Source organism: Terrapene carolina, unplaced genomic scaffold, assembly GCF_002925995.2.
Source record: "Terrapene carolina triunguis isolate 2854851 unplaced genomic scaffold, T_m_triunguis-2.0 Scaffold374, whole genome shotgun sequence".
Lineage (NCBI taxonomy): Eukaryota > Metazoa > Chordata > Testudines > Emydidae > Terrapene > Terrapene triunguis.
Window position 1 is genome coordinate 3,502,357 of NW_020664725.1, and position 16,794 is coordinate 3,519,150.

The 16,794-nt window shown below is 50.0% G+C and overlaps 1 protein-coding gene across 1 annotated transcript in view; it reads right to left on the reverse strand.

Moving 5' to 3' along the window:
• The window catches only part of KIRREL3 (kirre like nephrin family adhesion molecule 3), a 702,914-nt gene that overhangs the window by 52,035 nt on the left and 634,085 nt on the right, over positions 1-16,794 (reverse strand). The gene's annotated exons all lie outside the window — the stretch shown is intronic.

Sequence of the window (16,794 nt, forward strand, 5' to 3'; positions counted from 1 at the left end):
ATGACTCCCCCCCACCTCCTTCCACATGCAGGGAGACTCCACAGCAGGAAATATTGCGTGACGCTAATGAAGAGCAAGCAGCACAGTATCCCCTCCAGGGAAAGGTTTTTTTGGGGGGGTTGCAGAGATGCTGTGTTACAGATGCAGTCTTCTCCAGAGAGAGAGATCTCAGATCAAACCTTCAGGGGAGCAGAGATCTGCAACATGGACACAGTGCGGACCAAAGATCCTGTATGGGGACCAAAAGCTCTGCTTTCAGGCCAGACTGTTCCCTTTCAGTGGGGCTTGTAGGGATACACATCAGGGCTGTGCTGTTTCTGCTGAGCAGTGTGACACAGATCCCGGGGATCTGCATTGTGGATACACTGCTCTCCAGCTCTCTCCAAGCCCACAGTGGAATCATTGACACAAACTATAAGAGACCCTCGCTTTCCCCCTCTAAGGCAGGTCCCGCACGGTGCTAAGCTCTGTTCTGAATTCTCTCCCGTCTCAGGCGCCCTGTGGGCAGCCAGCAGAGGGAGCTCTTGCACAATGCAAGAGGGACCCTGTCTCTTGCTCGCCCTAGAGGCGAAAGCCCCACAGGCTGTTCTGAGCCCCTCGTTATTTCTCGCTCTCAGACAGGCTTCCCCTTTGCACATGCCCGCCTGTAATAAGGCCCTGTGATGGGGTCGCTCAGGGAGTGCAGTGGCAGCCTCGCCTGAGCAGCTATTCCCATTACTCAGCGCCTGCATTCATTAGGGGCCGATTACACTAATTCCTCCCCGTTGGCTTGTGGGGTGGCGACTGAACGAGCCAGATGCAGAGAAAGCTGGCAAGGGCTGCTAGCGCCAACGGCGAGGGGTGTCAGTGTCCCGCAGACTGTACGATCCACCCCGTGCTCGGCGACTGCCCTCATGTGGCTCTCCATGCCTCCTTCGCGAGCCTGGACTCATCAGTTCCAGTCACACAAAGTGAATGTGTCTCCTGTGTCACTTGGGAACATAAGACCAGATTTACAAAGGGCTTTAGGTGCCTAAAAATGCAGCGAGGCACCTAGTGGAGCTTTCAAAATGTCTAAGCAGGTTACGTGCCTAACTCCCATTGTCAATGGGAGTTAGGCTTGTACCCTGCTTAGGTGTCTTTGAAAATTCCATGAGAGATTACAATGGCGTCACTACGACGTAGTACAGGGGTCGGCAACCTTTGAGAAGTGACGTGCCAAGTCTTCAGTAATTTAAGGTTTCGCGTATCAGTAATAAATTTTACATTTTACATTTACAGGGGCCCCCGACAGAACCCCAGACCGGCAGCGGCCTGACCGGGGCCAGCGGCAGCGACCCCAGCTGGCAGGGGCCGACGGACAGAACCCCAGACCAGCAGCTGGCTGAGCAGCTCAGCGCGCTGCCAGTCTGGGGTTCTGTCTGCCACCCGCGCTGCCAGTCTGGGGTTCTGTCCGCCGGCCTCTGCCAGCTGGGGTCTTGGCCGCCAGCCCCGCTCAGCCTGCTGCCGGCCCGGGGTTCCGTCCATCCAGGCCAGCAGCGGGCTGAACGGGGCCGAGACCCCGGCTGGCAAGCGGCCGGCAGCCGGAACTCCAGACCGGCGGCGGGCTGAGCGGCTCAGCCAGCTGACAGTCTGGAGTTCCGGCCGCCGGCTCCTGCCAGCCAGGGTCCTGGCCATCGGCCCCGCTCAGCCCGCCTGGGGTTCCATTCACCCAGACCGGCAGCGGGATGAGCAGGGCCGGGACCCCGGCTGGCAAGGGGCCGCCGGCTCCTGCCGGCCAGGGTCCTGGCCATCGGCCCCGCTCAGCCCGCTGCCGGCCTAGGATTCACCCAGGCAGGCAGCGGGCTGAGTGTGCCGTAGGTTGCCGACCCCTGATGTAATAGCTCTGCCGGCATAACCCCAGAGCCTACAGCCAAGTTTTTTCACTGGGAAAGGAAAACCACCTGCCTCAAGCGCTGGTTGCTAGGTCATAAGGACATAAGAACGGCCATACTGGGTCAGACCAAAGGGCCATCTAGCCCAGTATCCTGTCTTCCGACTGTGGCCAATGCCAGGTGCCCCAGAGGGAATGAACAGAACAGGTAATCATCAAATGATCCATCCCCTGTCACCCGTTCCCAGCTTCTGGTCGATGGAAGAATGCTTCTACATCGGGGGCTAGGTTGGCATAGCTACGTGCCAGAGGGTGTGGATTTTTCACACCCCTGAGCACCATCACTATGCCAACCTAAGCTTTAAGTGTAGGCCTGCCCTAGTCTGGCTTCTCTTTGATTTTAGCCACCTGCCACTTGGAGATAGATGGAAGATCTTGTAACTAATGCACAGGTCTGGGTGTGGGGAATCTGGGTTCTGATTCCGACTCTAAATCACTTCCCTTCAGTGCCTCATTTGCCCATATGGAAAACGGGCACGGTAATACAATAAGAATTGTTAGCACAGTGTTTTGAGATCCTCCAGCAGAAGGGGTCACAGAAGCGCAGAGTATTATTTAATGGTGCTACATGATTATTATACAAACAGAGCTGAGTTCATCTAGTCCATCCCCAGCCAGTGCAGGATTGTTCTCCAGAGCACATTTTTCTAGCGCACTCATATGTATAGCGGATTGTCTCTTGCGTGCGACAGAGCTCGTTGGATACCGCCAGGTTCTTCTCAGCCCATTTGTTCGATGGAGCTCTGATTTAGCGGCAAAGGGAGCTCAAGGGGCAAACACCAGCCCTGCCATCTTTCACAGGAAGCGGGTTGCTTTTGTGCCTTTGATCAGAACGAGGGAGATTTCAACCTTGGGACTGAAAAACATTTTATTGAATTCTTTGCATTAAAAATATACACTGCTTGTGGGGCGAGCAAGCCATTCCGTGGGGACACTGGGGGTCAGGCTGCTTACTCGGTGGCTTGTTTTTCATTTGCTGCCTGCTATGGGGGTGGATCAAGGCCCTCATGTGTGCAGCGAACTCTGGAAGGGTGTGGGAGGTGGGGATGGAGCTGAGCTACGAAACGGTTGCAGGGCTGGTGGGCTAAGCATCATCCCGCTGTGGTGTCACAGAGCAGCGCACTCTCTGGCTCTCCAAGCACGGAATGGTTACAACTTCACCCTTTCCCACTCCACTGCTCCCCAGTGTCTGTGCCATGTCAGAACCGCTGCTGTCTGTCAGGCCAAGAACACGGGCATCCAGCAGCGCTTCGTCTGCTGGGTGGCATAGGGAGGAGGGGAAGGTTAGGCTTCCTGCCACTCTCATGGCGCTCCTGTGCCAGTGCGGGGGAAGCGAATGCAAATGAGGGAACGGCTACCAGCTATGCTCTGGAGCTGCCACCGCATAATTAACTTTCTGTGGTGCAGATTAGAAAAAAAGGGGCTCGCCCTTTGACAGAGCATGGTTTGCCTTTGGAGCATTTAACCTTCAGGGTGGGAGAGGTCAGGCCCCTAGCTCTTCCAGTGAGGACCTGGGAATGAACGGGGATCGAGGGGGAATGATTCCAGGGGAACAGAAAAAGTGCTGGCATCATAATTACTGTTTATTAGCCCCTTAATTAAAATAGATTTACATTTCTGTGAGCTGCTGCTGCGGCTGCTGGCAGACGGGAAAACAGCAACAAGCCAGGATCCAGGCATGGTTTGTGCATCAGGGTGAAGGCAATTAGCTTCTCTGACGGGGGGATGAGGCAAAGGGGCTGCTGTGGTTGGCAGGATGCAGGCTGCCCCTGAACTAAACATTCTGCACGCTTGCTTCTTGCACAGCTGAGCTGGAACGTGCTCTGAACGCCCATGGCATGGCGGGGCCGCTCTGCCAAGCACAGCGGGTCATACTTTGCTCCTAATGACCAACTGGGCTGCTGAGTCTTGTTTTGAATTCACATCTGTGGATTACGTTGGAAGACTTCTCCTGCCCCCAACACACACACACACACACACACACACACACACACACCCCTTTTCATGTGTAGACACACACAAACAAATATTCATGCACATTCACACTTTTTTCATGCATAAACACATATGCATGCATATATATATACACATTCATGCACACAAATCCACAGATAGATTTGTGCATAGACACACTGGCGTAACGCATGCAGAAAACACACCTACACTCACTCAAACATACATATTTGCACACATACACACACTCAAATATATATTCTCCATCTGTCTCTCTCTCACACTCACCACCCAGAAATCCTCACTCCCACAACATGCTTTTGAACTGAGCTAGTTGCAGTCTGCAAAAAAAAGTCTATATGCGCATTTGGATTTTCAGAAGACTGCGCTTGGTTGAATTAGCACCATTTTAGGATTCCCTTTCCACACAGATTCTAAGGAAGGAATGGTTGATAAAAAGGAGACTTTTAAGCAAATACTGCAGAAATTTTTTTTCAACAAGCACATTTTGAATTTGCAAACATGAATATGTCTGGTATTGAAAAGTCCTGCAGAATTTAATAAAAAATGCTAAATTCTATAGAACCTGTAAAGCTGAAGAGTGAAATTTACTCCACTATTGAATTCTTAACCAGAGACCAGGAATACATCATGTGACTACATTGTCCAATCAAAACAGCTCGCCTATTCGAGAGACAGAACAAAATGCATGCAAACAAGCCCCAGCCTAAGAATTATTCACAGAAATTATTTGATGAATAATTCTGAATACAGAATACACTGGAGAAAGTCAAGATTTGTTGATGGCTAATTCCCAAGCAGAGGTGAAAGTCACGGAATGACTCATAAGAGAAAATAGAAAACATTATTTTGCAACACTTTCCAGAGAAGTAATTTTCACTGACATCTTCTGCCCAGGTCTGGTTCCAAATTATTCTCCCAGCTCTGCTCTTACATAAGCAGCCCCTTGCATTCACCTATATACCTCTGCAGTTGCACCTCCATACACATTCACACCCCCTCTAGCACATATGCTTTCATAGATACATACTCACTCCTTACAAGCTGGCAAAGGATAGTCTTTTCACAGCACAAGCCTGTGCCTCTGCCACAGATTTAGGCGAAGATTTTCAAAAATAATGACTAGTCATGTGGGATACCTCCATTTTTGGACGCCCAACTTGATTTTCAGGCAGCGACGAACACCCAGCCTCTGGGATTCAGGCCCCTGAAAGGTGTCTGGAGTTGGGCACCCGAACATCATTGGTCAATTTTGAAGAACCTTGACCTTAATCTCTGCTTCAGTTTCCCTATCAGTAAAAGGGGGACAAAGATAATCCGGCATAGGGGGCTGTGAGGGTAAATTCCTCAACGTCTGTTGGGTGCTCACACTCTATAGTGCTGGGAGCCCTAGAAAGGCATGTTAATAAATAACCTGGATGTGATTAGAACACAAGGAAGCATTCCTTCACTGATTCAGAGATTTTGAGTGTGAGGGACCCAATGATGAGAGGAGTTTGTCGCTCCTAAACAGAACACAGCTTTATCCAAATGGAGTAGCCATCTTTAACGGAGGCTTTGGCTACAGTAGAATGGGTTTGGCGGTACATCTCTTCGGAGTTTCTGTTGAGAACTCTATATTGTTGTTTTGCTAGTACAGCTTATAGTGTTTCTCTAGCTTTTTGATACCAGGGACTGGCTTGCTGCCTTCCTAAACTATCTCAGGGAGATCTCCGGGACCGGTGCCGGTCCACAGACCAGTCTTTGAGAAACACTGGCTTATACCAGTCCTGTGAACAAAATATACCAGCAAAAGCACTTTTTCCCCAGTACATCAGCACCTAAACGAGGGCTTTTGCCAACGTAACTATGTTGGTTGGGTTGGGGGAAAAAATCACACCTCTGACCGACCGGACGTTTTCAGGTAGGGGTGCGTGAACTCCAGTGGCTCAAGTAGCTTCGTTAGCTTTGAGAAATAGCCCTATTTGGGATCATTATCCAAACTGCTGGGGCCTGGAAGCTGGGCAGGAAAATCTCACCAGAGCAAGTCCCACTCCTAAGGCATCCCTTCCTGTCTGATGTGAAATCAGGGTGGATTGAACTCATTGTGACCATCTGTGTTGGTTTTATCAGAAAGTTCACCCAGCTCAGCCAACATTCACTCATGCTTCATGTCCCCATCGATCTTGCTCCCTCTCTTTTCCCCTCCTGTGTATGGTCAAACTGATACATGGTGGTTTTATTTTTTAACCCTCCCAGTTAAAAATTCTGTTATCCTGAGTGTGTTCTACTTTTCATATGCTGCCTTTTGGCACCCTGAGGAGAATTAGGACCTGAGGGTGAAGCAGAAGTAGGACAGCGAACCCTGGCTTCCCTACACAGGTCCGCATTCTGCTTGACTGCCTTCCTATGCAACATTCATTTTAAAATCGGCGATGTATGAGTGTGTGTGTGTGTTTGTGTGAATTTAGTGCTGGAGAAGAAGGTCATCTGTTCGACCCCAATGAAAGGAGGGAGGAGCCTACTGGACCTCTGGCAAAGGGTTTGCGGGTCCCCAGAAGGGCTTTCCTACAGGAATGACAATGGCTGCCCTCTCAGAAGAAGAGAGGGCCCAAAAAGAAACCAAGAGTCACCTGTGTGGGAGCAATGGAAAGTGCAGGGATGGGGCCCACAAGTGTAATACAAGACAGAAAACCCCAGACGCCCACTTGTAGGTGCTGGACGGAGAGCCCTAGAGACTGAAGCTTTCTGGTTTGACTTATAACTGGTACAGCCTAGGCCGCAGGCTATGCTTCCGCACCCCCCTTCCCAGAGACCCATCTAGTGGGGAGCCCAGGAACTCAGTTCTTGACCTCTTTGCTGAGATTACCAACCTGGAGTCGTCTAACTGATTGCCATATTTGGGCTAGGGAAGAAATTTCCCCCTGGGTCAGATTGGCAGTTTCGCCTTCCTCTGCAGTATGGGGCATGGCTCACTCGCAGGTTTAAACTAGTGTAAATGGTGGATTCTCTGTAACTTGAAGTCTTTAAACCATGATTTGAGGACTTCAGTAACTCAGCCAGAGGTTAGGGGTCTACCACAGGAGTGGGTGGGTGAGAGTCTGTGGCCTGCAGTGTGCAGGAGGTCAGACTAGATGATCATGACGGTACCTTCTGGCTTTAAAGTCTATGAGTCTATTAGTGTGATCTCTGAGCTATGGACACTTCTCCACAGAGAACTAGACCAGCGCCACCAATCTCCTCTTCCAGGGGCCACTGGACACACATCAGGTGGTCACTGCCAACCTGGGCTGCACCTAGAGACAAAAGGATCCATAGCCCATAACCAGTCTCTGCTCATCCCTTTCAGATTGTCTCTTCCATACATTGTAACGATTTGCCTGTCAATTTCCGGCATTATGAAGTCTTTGGGAAGAGGGGGCATTCGGGTGGTACCAACTGCTATGAACTTGTAGGTATATTATTATGACTATCTGTATTTCCGTAGCACTAGGCACTGCTGTCACAGACCAGGACCCCATTGTACTTTACATCATCCTCCCAGGCGCTGCACAACACAGAACAAAATGATGGTACTAACCCCAGAGAACGTATGTTCCTTGTACAACTGTGACACAGAGGCCCATTGTTGGTTTGCTAACCTGTCTCAGCTACTCTTGTCAGGCCTGACATACTCACTACATCTAACATGCTATTATCATGATATATACCCAAACCATGGCATGTTGAATATCACTGGAAAACAAATAACTCACTGACCATTAATATTCTTGCATGGTGTATATACGGTGTGTGTACAAACAGTTATGGATATGTGCTAGAGCTGTTTTCTTAAAACATGTTTGGGAAGCAATGCATATGCCCAGTCTGCCCTAGACAATGGAATGGTTACTTGCTTGGCCGACCAGCCTGTTCATCAGGCAGAGACAATGAAGGTACATTTACATAAAAGGTAAACAAAGCCCTCAAGCTGATAAGGGGAGGCGATAACAACTCAGCTATCACCAGCAAAGGAGGAACTAGCATGAAGTCTTCACCAGACCCCATGGCGTCTCTTCCCAGCAGGAGAAAAGGAACTTTATCTGAGAATCCATTCCAATGGTTTACTGGACTATAAAGACAGGAGGTCTGAACCTTACATGATAAATAATTGAATCAACTGATTGTATGCAATATTACTGTATTATAAAAACGTATCAAGTATGGTCTTTTATGACGACTAATGACACACTGGTGCTTAATATCATTGTGAAATGTCTGTATTAACACTGGTTTCAGAGTAGCAGCCGTGTTAGTCTGTATCCGCAAAAAGAACGGGAGTACTTGTGGCACCTTAGAGACTAACAAATTTATTATAGCATAAGCTTTCGTGGGTTACAACCCACTTCTTCGGATGCATATAGAGTGAAACATATATAGAGGAGATATATATACACACATACAGAGAGCATGAATAGGTGGGAGTTGTCTTACCAACTCTGAGAGGCCAATTAAGTAAGAGAAAAAAAAAAACTTTTGAAGTGATAATCAAGATAGCCAAGTACAGACAGTTTGATAAGAAGCAAGTGTGAGAATACTTACAAGGGGAGATAGATTCAATGTTTGTAATGGCTCAGCCATTCCCAATCCCTATTTAACCCTGAGTTGATTGTGTCTAGTTTGCATATCAATTCCAGCTCAGCAGTCTCTCGTTGGAGTCTGTTTTTGAAGTTTTTCTGTTTTAAGATAGCCACCCGCAGGTCTGTCATAGAATGGCCAGACAGGTTAAAGTGTTCTCCCACTGGTTTTTGAGTATTATGATTCCTGATGTCAGATTTGACAGATTGACAGAACCAGACGAGTACCCAGAAGTCACCTCCTACAAGACAGGGCCAACAAAGAAAATAACAGAACACCACTAGCTGTCACCTTCAGCCCCCAACTAAAACCTCTCCAGCGCATCATCAGAGATCTACAACCTATCCTGAAAGATGACCCTTTACTCTCACAGATCTTGGGAGACAGACCTGTCCTCGCTTACAGACAACCCCCCAACCTAAAGCAAATACTCACCAGCAAACACACATCACTGAACAAAAACACTGACCCAGGAACTTATCCTTGTAACAAAGCCCGATGCCAACTCTGTCCACATATCTATTCAAGTGACACCATCATAAGGCCTAATCACATCAGCCATACCATCAGGGGCTCGTTCACCTGCACATCTACCAATGTGATATATGCCATCATGTGCCAGCAATGCCCCTCTGCCATGTACATTGGCCAAACCGGACAGTCTCTACGCAAAAGAATTAATGGACACAAATCTGACATCAGGAATCATAATACTCAAAAACCAGTGGGAGAACACTTTAACCTGTCTGGCCATTCTATGACAGACCTGCGGGTGGCTATCTTAAAACAGAAAAACTTCAAAAACAGACTCCAACGAGAGACTGCTGAGCTGGAATTGATATGCAAACTAGACACAATCAACTCAGGGCTAAATAGGGATTGGGAATGGCTGAGCCATTACAAACATTGAATCTATCTCCCCTTGTAAGTATTCTCACACTTGCTTCTTATCAAACTGTCTGTACTTGGCTATCTTGATTATCACTTCAAAAGTTTTTCTTTTTTTTCTCTTACTTAATTGGCCTCTCAGAGTTGGTAAGACAACTCCCACCTATTCATGCTCTCTGTATGTGTGTATATATATCTCCTCTATATATGTTTCACTCTATATGCATCCGAAGAAGTGGGTTGTAACCCACGAAAGCTTATGCTATAATAAATTTGTTAGTCTCTAAGGTGCCACAAGTACTCCTGTTCTTTTTGTATTAACACTCTGATGAATTATGGGTACTCACTGCTATTATACTTTAAAGTCTGTGACCAAACACAGGGAGAAGCAGGTTTTCTCCCAGACAGGAGGGAAGGCAGCTATCTACCTGTCTCCAATGAAATTAAGCAAGATGTGACCAAAGACAGTTAAGAGTATTTACATATGACTCAGCATGGGGATGGGAAATCCCCAGGAAGGGAAGAACAGCACGAGGTCATATAAGTCTGGGGACAAACCAGTGAGTTTGGGAGGATATAAGAAGAGAGAAGGAATCTTGGCATCCATCACCGGACAGACACAAGGGGCCAGAGCTTTTGTAAGCTTAGAAAGATGGAACCTTCAATCAAAGGGGTTGAAGTCTCTGAGTATACGTGAGAAACCTGCTCAGGCAAAGAACTTTCACTAGGAAGACAAGGGACACCAGCACCTTGTACTTCTGTAGAAGGTCCTGACTGAGAGAAAGCCAGCCATGGCTGGAAAGAAAAAGAGAGATAAGAAATCTACCTTGAGCCAAGGCTATAGCTTGCTGAGTAAAATCTTAGCCACGTGAAAGAGTATTTTACTTTGATTTGCTTGTAACCATTCTGCCTTTATCCCTTGGACTTGAACTCACTTCAAACGAATCTCTTTTTGTTCATAAACTTGTTTTACTTTTAATCTAAACCAACCTGGTGCTGTGTTTAAATGGAAGCGATTCTTAACTCCAGTTTAAGGCAAGAAGCTGCTGGGCTTTTGTCTCTTTAAAGGGGCTACACACCTTATAAATTCTCGGAGTGTTCCAGGAGAGGGCTGGACACTTTCAGCACAGGTGGTTTGGGGGAAATTTGAGCCTGGGGGTGTAGAGGTCACCCCGCGAGCAGTCACCAAGACTGATGGAGACCAGGATGGGGCTGCTGTGCTGTAGGTAGGCTGCTGGGATCAGAGCGCTGAAGCAGGGCTGCACAGCACACAGGGACCTGCATGCCTGCTTGCTGGCTCTTGGCGTCCAGGCTGTGAGCCCCAGAAGCAGAGCATTTAAGGCACCCAGGGTTACAGGGCAAGCGGTGACACAACCTCTCACTGGTCTGAATTGCATCCCAAAATGTCACAAGACCCCAAGGAAGTGGGATGCGATAAACACACAACATGATTTTGCCCTGGATGCGTCTCTTTTTATGCTTACTAATATATTGTCATGCTGACGGGGAACAAGCTGCTACGGCTTGGACACACTGCGCCTGAAAGGCAACGCAGGCACTTTGCCCACAGCTTGATATCACCTCCCAGTAAGGATGCAATTGGGGGAAGCTCATTTTAATACAAAGGGCCAGCAAGACGCCTCTACACCACTGAAGCCCTCAAAAAGGGCTTATGTGTGGACTTAAGAGATGCCCAGGCAGCCGCACTGATTGGAATTTCATGTAAACATGTCGAATGTCAGGATAGAGGGGAGATGCTCTGGCCTCAGCTGCAGCATGTGGGGTACTTACAGTTGCCCCCATCTGTTCCTCGACTTGTTCTGTGGGCATCAATCTCCAGGCTTATCCAGCCGGCATCTTTCACCAGGGCTACCATCCACGCATGTGCATTTATAAAAAACAAACCCAAGTTTAAAGGGGGGGGGCATTTCAGCCTCCAAAAGAAGGAGGGAGAGATTTTCAGTGGGAGTGAAAAAATGTTTTAGGTGGTTTTAAAAATGTCCCCTGCCTCAGCTATGCAAAGAGCTCCTGAGGCTCCCCGCCGCACACATCGGGAACAGAGAGAACGCAGCACCTCTGAAAATGGGGTCCCAGGCGTCTCCGGTTTGGATCCAAACATTGGAGACACCCAACTCAGTGGCAACTTTTGCAAACATGGCTGTAAGTGACTTGCCCAACACAGTGCGATGAGTGGAACCGGTGAAAGAGGCTCAACTCCGAGGGACGTAGCTGGGTGTGGCAGCACAGCTTCCGAAACGCAAGGGCTAGGCTGCTTTGCACACGGATCCTCAGCGTGTCATGCCCGGCACGATCGCTTCCCTGGATCTCCGCTTGCCTGCCTGCATCACTCGTTGCTCATGAAACACACACGGTCAACCAGCAGAGGCAAGAACAGAGCCCAGCTTTTCAGGCTGGGCTTTCACTACAGGACTTAGCGTGCCCCTATGTGTCAGCAGTTGAATGCTAGTTCCAAGTTCTGGGAGCACTGCAAGGCTGGGTGGACAGCAAAGAAAGAAAAAAGCCTAAGTCGAGAAAAATGGCTTAATGATCATAAATAAAATAAATAATAATAATAAAAGGGTCATTTTCCCCAGGGATAATGGATTTTAAATGGCACAAACGCCAGCAGCTTTGGGTCTGATTATTGCTTCAGGAGTTCGGAGTCAGAGGCTTAGCATCAGGCTAACAGCATACGACTAAAGACCATTTTGTGAAATAATAGTGTAAAGTTGAAGCCTGTTTGCATCTGGGACTGGAGTTTGAGTCTCCAACAGGAAGTGGCTGCTCATGAAGGCTGCCAATCTCCTGGCTTGGGATTCAGTGCTAAGTGTCAGACAGCCCACAGGCAGTAAAAGACTTTAAACAGGGTTGCTATGGATATAAATGGCGGTGCTGTCGGTTGTGGTTATTTTTAGCATCGCAGTGCCAATTTATTTGTGCAGCCCCAGAGGCTCACACAAAAGAGAAGGCAGATTGCTGACTCTGGAGCCTTTAAGGAATCAAAGGAAGGTCCGAGCTTCCCTGGGGCACCTGAGTCAATATCCGCCTTTCCTTTGAGGTCTTTGCAGCCTTACAATCTCTTGGTGGGGGGCGGTTTCATTTTAACTCCTTGCGTTCAGCAGAAGTTCTAGATGATGAGCAAATAGCAGGTCCCGTTCCAGTGGGTTGCATTGGTCACTGGTATGCCCAGCAATAAGCACCGGCAATGCAAGGTTCATTTTGATACAGTAAGGCAGGTAGATAGACCATTTAGTCCATCTGTGCTACTGATACGGCCCCTGTTACCGGAATACTGAGCGCCTCACGGCTGTTAATGTACTAATCTTCACCACACGCCTGCAAGATGCGGGCAGTGCTATTACTCCTGTTTTACAGCTAGAAAACTCAGGAGAAAAGGGCCTGATTCTACAACCACTGAGGTCAATAGCAACCCACTCCCCCCTTGACTTGAATGGGGCCGGATCACCAGGGGGCTTTGCCACGGTCACATAGGAAGTCTGTGGCGGTGCAGGGAATTGAGCTGGCATTTCCCAAATCCCTAAGAATTGGACCCACCGGCCTTCGTCAGCTGCTCAGTTGTCAATAAAGTTGTGTTGACCGAGGCGTAACCGGGCATTACAGCCAACAGAGGGGACCCATCCGGTCCCTCTGCCAAGTACACCATCCCAAATGTACATCTCAGGAAACTGAGGCACAGTGGTGTGACACGAGTGCCCCAAGGCCACACAGCAGATCAGTACAGCGGGACGTGGGGCATTTCTGGCTCCTATTCCCACCATCAGTCTCTCACCTGAGGAGACCTTGAACTCAGACCCTGGGATGAAAAGGCAGAGAGGTTACAAAGTGAACTATCAAGTTAGAATACAGCTGCCTCTTCCATTCTAGCTCTCTGATGTCGATCCCTCCACACTAGGCTGATAGGGTTCCTTGGGTCTCTCACCCAGTGAGTCGTGGGTAATGAGAGGGAACCCTCATTGCAGGTGCTGTGGTCCGTCATTCCCCACGCCAAGCTCAGGTAATGCAGGCCCACAGTTCCGCTGCATTGCCAGAAATGGCAGGTATTCGCTCCAGGGGCTCAGCCTGCTAGGACTAGCTGATGAATCAATAGCTGCCCTGCTGCTCCACAAGGAGATTTGTCTCCTGCTCCTACGCCGTCAAGGCGAAAGGGAGCTCCAGACGCCTGCTCACGCCACGGGGCAGTCACAGAACCTTGTGTTAATCTGGCGCCCGCAATGTAACGAAGAGACGAAGGGATCAAGATAGACGGGGATGCCTGGCAAGGTCGCCAGCCGGTCGCCCCTCCTGCAGATTGGTTTGCGCCGTGTCTCGCCTTCCAGCCGATCGCTCATTTATCCTTATTATTGCAATGGCCCGTTCCCTGAGAAGACTGCCCCATCAGAAGGCAGGAGACGCGCTCTATCAGGGGCCGGCAGCAGCTGAAGAACAAATTGTTGTCGGAGCTGTGAATTGTTTTTCAGAGAGAGAGGATTTATTGCATGTGCTTCCTCCCTGTGAGGAACGGGTTTGTGCTGAGCGGCTAGGACAATGCCCGGCACAGAATAGTATCATTATTTATTCCCTGTGATCACTGTAGTGCCTGGGAGCCCCAGTCCTGGACCGGACCCCACTGTGCTTGGCGCTGTACAAACACGGAACAAAAAGTCAGTCTGTAGCCCCTCTCAGAGTCTGTCTTGACTAGGCTGAAAGGTGTGGTGAAGATGTCAGCTAGCCCGTTCCAGCTCTCTAGTGTAGACAAGGCAGTGTTGGTTTTACCACATGTGAACCGGCTGAACTGGAGCTTGGCGGGGCTTCAGGGGCACTTAAGCACATGTTTAAAATGAAGCACATGGTTAATTTCTCTCCTGAAGAGTGACGGTTTCCTGATTCAGGGCCACCACGCTTACAAATAGACGTTACGCTTCGTAACAACACTGGGAGGTAGGCGGGCTTTCCATTTTCCAGGTGGGGCAACCGAGGCATGGAGCGGTTCGGAGACTTACCCTAGGCTGCCCAACGAGCCCTGAATTGGGCCCCGTGACTTGAGTTCGTCCATGTCACTGTACTGTCTTCCTAGCTTGTTTTTGATACAGAAGAGTCACAGCCCATTGGGCACCTATTTCTTAAATGGTGGGTGCAGGCAAAGGCAACCCGAAAAGAGCTGGGGGAAGAAGAACTAGGAGAGTCTATTGTGGTTGCAGCACAGCCAGTAAGGGTGGTCAGAAAGCTCGAGAGGCGTTTGGCTGCTGATTCCTGGCACCTCTTTTTGCCTCTGCTGAATGCTGCTAATCTGCATAATCCTCCCTTCTGTTAGCAGAGGCTCAGACTCCTACTTGTCTTTGGTCTGAGACTCCAGCTTCTGGAGGATTCCACGCTGGCCTCCAAACTCAGTGAACTGCTGACCAGGCCGTGGTCACAGGAAAGTGACATGGAACGGGAGGGAGGGGAGGAATGGCGAGATGGAATGGCAGGGTGCAAAGCAGGGCTCCATCACTGCTCCTCAAAGGTCTCGTAGACAGGACACTGGACTGGGAGTCAGGAGACCTGGCTTGGCCATTGGCTTGCTGGGTGATCTTTGGCAAGTCACTTCCCCTGGCAAGTCCTTTCCGCTCCCTGAGCCTTTCCCCATCTGTAAAATGGAGAAAATGATCCTGACCTCCTTTGTAAAGCGCTTTGAGAGCTATATGAAAAGTGCTAGATAAGAGCTAGGTGTTTATTAGTAGTAGTATAGCTCCTAGAAGCCCCAACCCCACTGTGCAAGAAGCAGTCCAAACACACCACAAAAAGACAGGGTTAGATCCACAAAGGGATTTATGAATCTAGCAGCCACTTTGGGCACCTTAGTCCATAAGTCAGAGCCTCAAAACACCTACTCAGCTGCTGCCTAAATTCCCCAGATGCCTAAATTTCCACCCATAACGTTCCCTGAATGTCTGCTGGTGCACAAAGCTGCCCAGCTCATGGTTATGCCCCTGCAAGATTCCCTAGCATTCAGGCTGCATTGTCATTCACAGAACCCCTGCTCAGCTGCCCCTGAGCGCCTGTCTACCAGGACATTAGTGCATGGCAAGCCAGGGGGGAATCTATAGTGTACCAGCCCACCATGCACGAACGTCCTGTGCAGACAAGCCTGAAGTTTCCACCGTCCCCAAGACGCCTACGTTTTGGCAGCTGGGCATGCACACAGCTGCCGTGGTCCTGCCCTGCCCTGCCAACTGAATGCCTATCTCACTCCTCAGCCCAGCAGGGTCACACACTGGGCCTTGCATTCCCTAATGTGCCAATGGGGCCTCTCCATCAGGCACACTCGGAGGGGGCCTGACTCCACACAAAACGGCCAGCAGGGAAGGAGGAGGTGGCAGCGTCCCTTGTAACCTTTAGCATAGGCCACTCACCGAAGAGGTGAGAGACCCCCGTTCAGTTCTCCCCTCTGCCTGATGTGAGGATGGGATTTGGACAAGGGTCTCCCACCATGCTGGTGCGAGCCCTACCCACCACGCTAGAGAGGCAGTCTTGGTCTCTGGTTGGCCCAATGCATAGTTAATTATTTATCCACAGTGGAACGGCTCCGACAGGGGAGATGGAGCGACAGATACGCACATGTCATAATATCGCACCCTCCGGTGTCTCGGGCACTCCCCTGAGAATGACACTCCCCTGTTGAAATCCCTGCTCTCCAGCCCACCGATGGGGGACTGACCGGAGGTCTCCCACAGGCAGGGGGAGTGTGCTAGAGGTTATAACGAAGGCTGCCCTCTTATTTCTCCCAGCTGTGAATCCCAAACAGAGAGCAGGGGCTCCCTGCAGCCAGGACATAGGCCCTATCTCACCTTCCTCTCCCGCTAAATACCCAATAGCCCAGTGGTGAGCGCACTCAGCCAGACCCAGGCTCTGCTGGATTTGGAGCAGGGACTTGTACTCCTATCTCCCCGGCGAGTGCCCGGACTGCGCTCTCTGCCCCAGTGCGTACAAAGGGGACAGCTTCAACATGGCAGCTGCTAGCCTGGGGGTTAGGGTGCTGCAGTAGGGGATCTGGGTCCAAGTCCCTGTTTTGAATCAGGCAGAGAAGGGATTTGACCACATGCTGCTCACGTAGCAGGTGAATGCACTAACCACTAGCCACCTCTTCCTTGGCTTGTTGTGAGACAGGGCTGGCCGGGGGTATGTGCCTGTCTCCAGGAGGCAGGGCCGGCTTTAGCAGGTGCGGGGCCCCATACAGGGACGCGAATTGTCTCGCGCCCCCCCCCTTCCCAACTCCGCCCCTCACTGCCCCATTGGATCCCGCCCCAAATCCCCACCCTGGCCCCGCCTCTTCCCCAAGCATGCCTCATTCCTCCTCCTCACCCCTCCCTCCCAGGCTTGTGCTGATCAGCTGTATGGCAGCGCAAGCGATGGAGGGAGGGGGGAGAAGCAGGACGTGGCTTTTT